Raw genomic sequence first — 7,101 nt, forward strand, 5'->3', positions numbered from 1 at the left:
GGCTCCTTCCAGTCTCTCCGCCTCGCTCCTTGACGTTCACAGCTGTCGCCCTTTTAAACAGTGTGAGAGTATTATTAGATTGTCCCCAGGAGCGCGATCCACGCACCTGATCTTGATTGTGGCTTCGCTCCTGGTGCGCCCCGCCTCGCCGCTTGTTCGCCGTCCCTGCCTCCTCGCCGCCATCTTGAGCCGGCCTCCGGCGTGCCCTGCCTCTCTGTCGGCTCTGCCACTCCACACTGACCATTAAAGGAGATTTTTGTGTGTAAGTGTCTGAAAAACAACTGCTTTAAGTCATCACTTAAATGATGGCGTTGAGCTAAGTTTTAGTCTCTTCTCAAGGATAGGGCTATCACTTTTGCATTCCGAAGTCCCAATTAGGGACTCCTTCCTGCGAGAAGTGATCCAATCCACATGCAAATGTCAAACTAAGGGGCCTTATTTTATGTGCTCAAACTGAAATACCACTATTTACTTAAACTTGGTGGTTTGCCTTCTCCAAGTTGAATATAAACCTTCACCATAAGCAAAACATAATATGAGTTAAATAATTCAGCGTGTGGCACAGGGGTTAGTACATGTGCCTCACAATATGAAGGGCCTGAGTAGTCCTGAGTTCAATCCCGGGCTCGGGATCTTTCTGTGTGGAGTTTGCATGTTCTCCCCGTGACTGCGTGGGTTCCCTCCGGGTACTCCGGCTTCCTCCCACTTCCAAAGACATGCACCTGGGGATAGGTTGATTGGCAACACTAAATTGGCCCTAGTGTGTGAATGTGAGTGTGAATGTTGTCCATCTGTGTTGGCCATGTCATGAGGTGGCGACTTGTCCAGGGTGTACACCGCCATCCCCCGAATACAGCTGAGATAGGCTCCAGCACCCACCGTACCCCAAAAGGGACAAGCGGTAGAAAATGGATAGATGGATAATTTACTTCACTATTAAAGACTGTAGAGCAGGAGCAAGACTGCTTACTCTACCACTATCTTTGTAGTTCCCATAGGCAAGCTTGCCCGCCAATCTAGAATAAAACTACTTTGTTTTTTCATGTGACCATTTTAGTCACATACAGTGTATATAACAATAGTATATAATAACAGTTTTAGTAACACAGTTACTTTTACTAGTAATCTAATTACCGTATTTCCTTGAATTGCCGCCGGGGCGCTAATTAATTTAAAACATCTTCTCACTCCTGTGCTTACCAAAGGCATGCGGTAAAAGTAAGCATGCGCTAATTATTTTATAACCTCTTCTCACTCCGGCACTTACCAAAGGTATACAGTAAAAATTTGAGTGTGATGTAAGCTTGGACCAATAAATCCTACTGAATAGCTCTTGATCTTTTTCCCTTTATGCGATTTCAAATTACTGGTACTGAAATCGGCCTCCTCCATTTTGAAAATGATGACAGGGGAAGTGTCACTCGTGACGTCACAAGTTTGACCAGGCGGTAATACTAAGCATGCGCTAATTATTTTGGGAAGCGAGTTTGACCCGGCAGTAATTCAAGGCAGGTGCATACTATATGCCCTGTGGCAATTCAAGGAAATACGGTAATTACTTTTAGGTCCGTTACAACGCCGTTAGCGATAGCTTGATGTAACATGGCATGCTACTTTGGATGTGATTGTATGTCGACAACAAGACAGTGTCATAAGTGCAGCAAGTTCGATGCTGGATGATGGGATTGCGCGCAGGTGTGTGGTTGTACGCACCTTGCTCTGATTGCTGCTGTCACGCCGCTGCGAGTGCGTCACACTTCTCCTCTCCTCCGCATGCCCCGCCTCCTGGCCTCCATATCGGTCAGGATCGCTGCTCCTCTCAGCCCGTTGTCGGCTCGTCGGGTGCGTCTCTCCACAACCCGCCTTTCAGGCTGGCCGCTCTGGAAACACTCTGTGGAAAAGCTCCCCCCTCCCACACTGCTTGGTGCCTCGTCTGACCTGCTGTGACGTAGATTACCATAGCAACTAGTAGGGTTGTACGGTATACTGGTATTAGTTACCGCGATACTAATGAATCATATTTGGTACCATACCCCCTCTGAAAAGTACCGGTCTGCCACACCATAAGATTTTGGGTTAAAATAAAGCCAATAATCAATTTTTTTATGGTCCCGTTTATTTAGAAAAGTATCGAAAAGTACCGAAAAGTATCAAAATAATATTGGTATCAGGACAACACTAGTCACTAAAATATCATACAAAACTGCAGATTTCACCCATTGAAATTTGTTGTATACTGTAGTTCAAGACTTATGGTAATTTGAAAACATGACTGCACATCATAACAGGAGCTACACTTTTCATCTTAAAGATCTAAAAAAAAATGTTTGGGAATGTCCAGCGGGCCAGACTGAAAAACATAATGGGCCGCATGTGGTCCCCGGGCCTTAATTTGCCCAGGTCTGCTCTAGACAAGTCACCACCTCATAGGGGCACAGATAGACAGACAGCAAACTTGCCAACCAAAAAATATACTCCCTTTGTAGACAAGAAAATATGACAGCCATCAAAGTACATTTAATATCTTTATTAAGATATTTTTAAAGATTCCCTTTACTTATACCCTCCTCCATTCACATCCCATCTCCCTGAATTATAAATAACCTAATGCAAATAATCAAATGTATTTCTAATGTATATACTTGTTCTTATGCTATGTGAACTCACTATGTTCTCTGCTGGCTGTACATATCCTACTAAGTAAGACCTACACTGTTTCAATGTCCATTTCTCTGTTGATGCAATTGTTGATGACTGAAGTACTGATATCAACCAAAGCTCCTCATCCCACCCCCCGGATTGTAAATAATGTAAATAATTCAATGAATATACTATTGTGATTAACCTGTGTGATGACTGTATTATGCTGATAGTATATATTTGTACCATGAATTGATTAACGTGGACCCCGACTTAAACAAGTTGAAAAACTTATTCGGGTGTTACCATTTAGTGGTCAATTGTACAGAATATGTACTGAACTGTGCAATCTACAAATAAATGTTTCAATCAATCAATCAAATTCAAAAGAGCTGGCGTCAAAGCTGACAAAGTGCGCTACTAACTGCTAAAGCTAAAAAACACAGCTACATGCAAACCCTCAATGACATCACATGTCACTATAGGCAACAGGCCCACCATTTTAAATGCACAGACTCTGTACAATGTGCTCTTATATCTTATATCTTTCATCTCTCAAATGCATATGCCAGATATAAAAAAGCATTTTTTGATAATGTATACATTATTTTAACTAGCAACTAATTACATTTATTAAAAAGTGACTCAGTTAGTAATTCAATTACTTTTTTGATAAAGTAAAAAGTATCTGTATATAATTACTTTTTAAAAGTCATTTTCAGAACACCGGTCATATACTAATCAACATTTGAAAAAAGGTTTAATTTTAGCTAAAACAATAAGACTCAGTAAAGTTAGTGTGATATGTACTTATTGAAATATTCATGGTATGCAGGTCTTGCTGCGAATTTAGTTTTTCAGATGCTCTGCGATATCCATCCATCCATCCATTTTCTACCGCTTATTCCCTTTCGGGGTCACAGGGGGCGCTGGCGCCTATATCAGCTACAATCGGAGGGAAGGCGGCGTACACCCTGGACAAGTCGCCTCCTCATCGCAGGGCCAACACAGATAGACAGACAACATTCACACTCACATTCACACACTAGGGCCAATTTAGTGTTGCCAATCAACCTATCCCCAGGTGCATGTCTTTGGAAGTGGCAGGAAGCCGGAGTACCCGGAGGGAACCCACGCAGTCACAGTTAGAACATGCAAACTCCACACAAAAAGATCCCGAGCCTGGGATTGAACTCAGGACTACTCAGGACCTTCATATTGTGAGGTACATGCACTAACCCCTCTACCACCATGCTGCCCCAAGAGAAAATAGAAGAGACTGAATTATTTGACACATCAAACAAATTTAGTGCATGGAAACGTGTTGACTGTAAAAAGTGACATGACGTAAGACAAGGCTGCACACATCTTCAATGATTACTTTCAAACTAGTAAAAATAACATTTATATCATGTGCTGCCATTTGTGTCAGTAGAAATGTTCACATTTCAGCCTACAAGAATTAATCTTCTAACTAGAAAAAACACGTTGTATATGATTTTTATGGCTTACACACATACATTAACTACAATTATAGTTCAAGAACCATTAAAAATAGCTACAAAAAAATAAATCAGAAGTTACTCAGAAATTACTCAATACTTGAGTAGTCTTTTCAGGGAATACTTGCTCTTACTCTTACACTAGTAATTATTTTGATAACTACTTTTTACTTTTACTTGAGTCTTAATATTCAAAAGTAAAGGTAGTCTACCCACCTCTGCGTCCAGCTCGTTAAAAATGCGTGGCTGGAAGTAGTGGCCAAGTGAGCTTCTGTTATCAAAGCGTTCTGGAAGACATGTTGCCTTTCTCGCAGAAAAATGCGCTGAGCTTGCGTTGTCTTTGGCTGTTGTAAACGGTTCAAATCGCGAAAAGGATAAAAGTTTCTTCAGAGTTCCTTGAGAAGAAATCAAGAAAGACAAAAAAGTGCAGGATTTTATGAAGCTGTAACGAGAAACGCACAAGCTTTTTTGATATACTTTGAATGTGTCGTAGTTCCCATTTAATTATTACTTGATATTTTATCTTCTTTCGGAGTTCTTAAATGCATTTCTGCTTCAAGTGTTTTGCAAAGCACCAACTCGGAGAGTCTTAATAAAATAAAGCAAAGGTGAGCAAAACCTAAATGAGTAAAGCTTTAATAAAGGCAGCAATAATGAAGTCTTCAGCACAAACACAATGTTGAGATTTACAGTTATATTTTCATAAAGATGGGTAAAACCGCACATACTCGTGTGTAACAACAACAACTTAACCGACCATGCAGTTAGTGACCTGTGATCGCTTCTCTGTCTTCTGCGACAACCAGCCAGGTCTTCAATGGTGTCACCGATAATCTTTATGTCTGGTTAACATAATGGGGAAATGAAAAACAGTAAATCAAGTCCTCACACGACGCAAAGTTAAATGATGAAATGCAACCTTACCTGAGCAAAAAACGATGCACAATTTAATGTCTTGATACCAATTTCCTTGACCCAGCCACACACAAAGAAGTTGTAGACCTCCATGATTTTCCACGTTTTCATCTGTTTTGCTGCGTAGAAGGGTGTCTGGAACACACAATAGTTCAACAAGTCTGGGAACACAGCTAACGGATAATTCTTAAAGGGGAACTGCACTTTTTTGGGAATTTTGCCAATCGTTTATAATCATTATGAAAGACGTGACAATTAAATTTTTTTTTTAATCCATTCTAAATACCAAATAATTTCGATCAAAAGACAGCTTACAATGTAGCCCTTGGGAGCCTTTGGAGTCTGCCTATAGAGCCCTTCTAAAAAAATCAAAATACCTACATTAGGGTTTTATATACATGATGTAAGTATATATGTAATGTAATAACACATTTATAATAACATTAAATATTTACGTATTTTGATTATTTAAAGCATGTGCGGCATTTAAAAAAATTATCACGTTTGCATTTTTTTTTCCATTACTGATTTCTGCTCACTACACACTTTATGAGAGCCAACAAACATAATAAAACATCACTTACTGTTCAATGTCTGCTGTCATTAGGATACAGACTACTAGATTTTCGTATATTCCCATTTAGAGAAAAATGTCTCATAATCCTAGCAAAGAAACCGGGTGGGGACAACCAGTGTTTACCGTGTCATTCAAAGCATCCCAACTTGTCCGATCATATTTTACCAGCCATCTACTTTACAGGTGAGATGCACGATTCATGATCTAGAATAAACCTACAACGAGCAAGGAAGCGACCACTCAATGATGTAAACATAGGGATACAGGAAGCGATCACGGCACCGCGATAAATAGTTTGTCTGCGTTAGCGCTTATAATAACAATATCATTAATACTTCCTTAATATTAAAGTCATGAAATGTAAATAGAATATTGTTGGTGCTTTTTGAACGGTTATGCCCTGCGATGAGGTGGCGACTTGTCTAGGGTGTACCCCGCCTTCTGAGATAGGCGCCAGCGCCCCCCGCAACCCCGAAAGGGAATAAGCGGTAGAAATGGATGGATGGATGGAAATAAACTGGTCAGGAAAAGTCCTGTGACTGAATACAACCTGTCAACACTACTTTATGGTTCCTGGGTACCAAAAAGATCCACCCCAAGACATGCAGGTTTATTTTTATTTGTGAATTGTTTTTACTGGAAAATTACCTGCTAGCTGTTTCAGTATTATGTTTTCTAATTTGTCCCCCTACGCTACCCAAAATAAATCAAACCATCACTTTCCAACCAAGGTACGTACCAAACAGTGGGTATACCGTACTGTTACAGTCATCACTCATTTATTGATTTGTTCGGAATGTAGCAAGAAAAACTGCGTCATCTCCAATCTGACTGCTCAGTACAAAATGGTGCTGGTGTCGTTATTTTTCAATAATTGCAGTTTTCTCTTAATGGAACATGTATTTGAAGAAAAAAGGAAGGCAAAGAGGAAGCAAATCAAATGATAACTTTGAAGACATAATTAGAAAAAGACAGACAAGACCAAAGCTGTTGAAGCAAGGAAAGGAGTCAGTGAGTGTTTTATCTTCGGGCACACTGATTTCAAGCTCGCAGACTTTTTTAAAACCTAGATAAGACAACTGGCAAGTGCTTGTAGCAAAGCAGTCAAAATAACTTTGTCCCTCCGAGACAAAACTTCACTAGACTGAAGACACTTATTCCTAATACTTCATTGGTAGTGCAGAGAAGTATAATCCAGGATGGAAAATACTTCATCCAATTGGTTTCATCAATTTTAAGGCACACGAGGGTCCTACAGTCCTGGGTTCAAATCCAGGCTCGGGATCTTTCTGTGTGGAGTTTGCATGTCCTCCCCGTGAATGTGTGGGTTCCCTCCGGGTACTGCGGCTTCCTCCCACTTCCAAAGACATGCACCTGGGGATAGGTTGATTGGCAACACTAAATTGGCCCTAGTGTGTGAATGTGAGTGTGAATGTTGTCCGTCTATCTGTGTTGGCCCTGCGATGA

Source organism: Nerophis ophidion, linkage group LG02 (genome assembly GCF_033978795.1).
Source record: "Nerophis ophidion isolate RoL-2023_Sa linkage group LG02, RoL_Noph_v1.0, whole genome shotgun sequence".
NCBI classification, from domain to species: domain Eukaryota; kingdom Metazoa; phylum Chordata; class Actinopteri; order Syngnathiformes; family Syngnathidae; genus Nerophis; species Nerophis ophidion.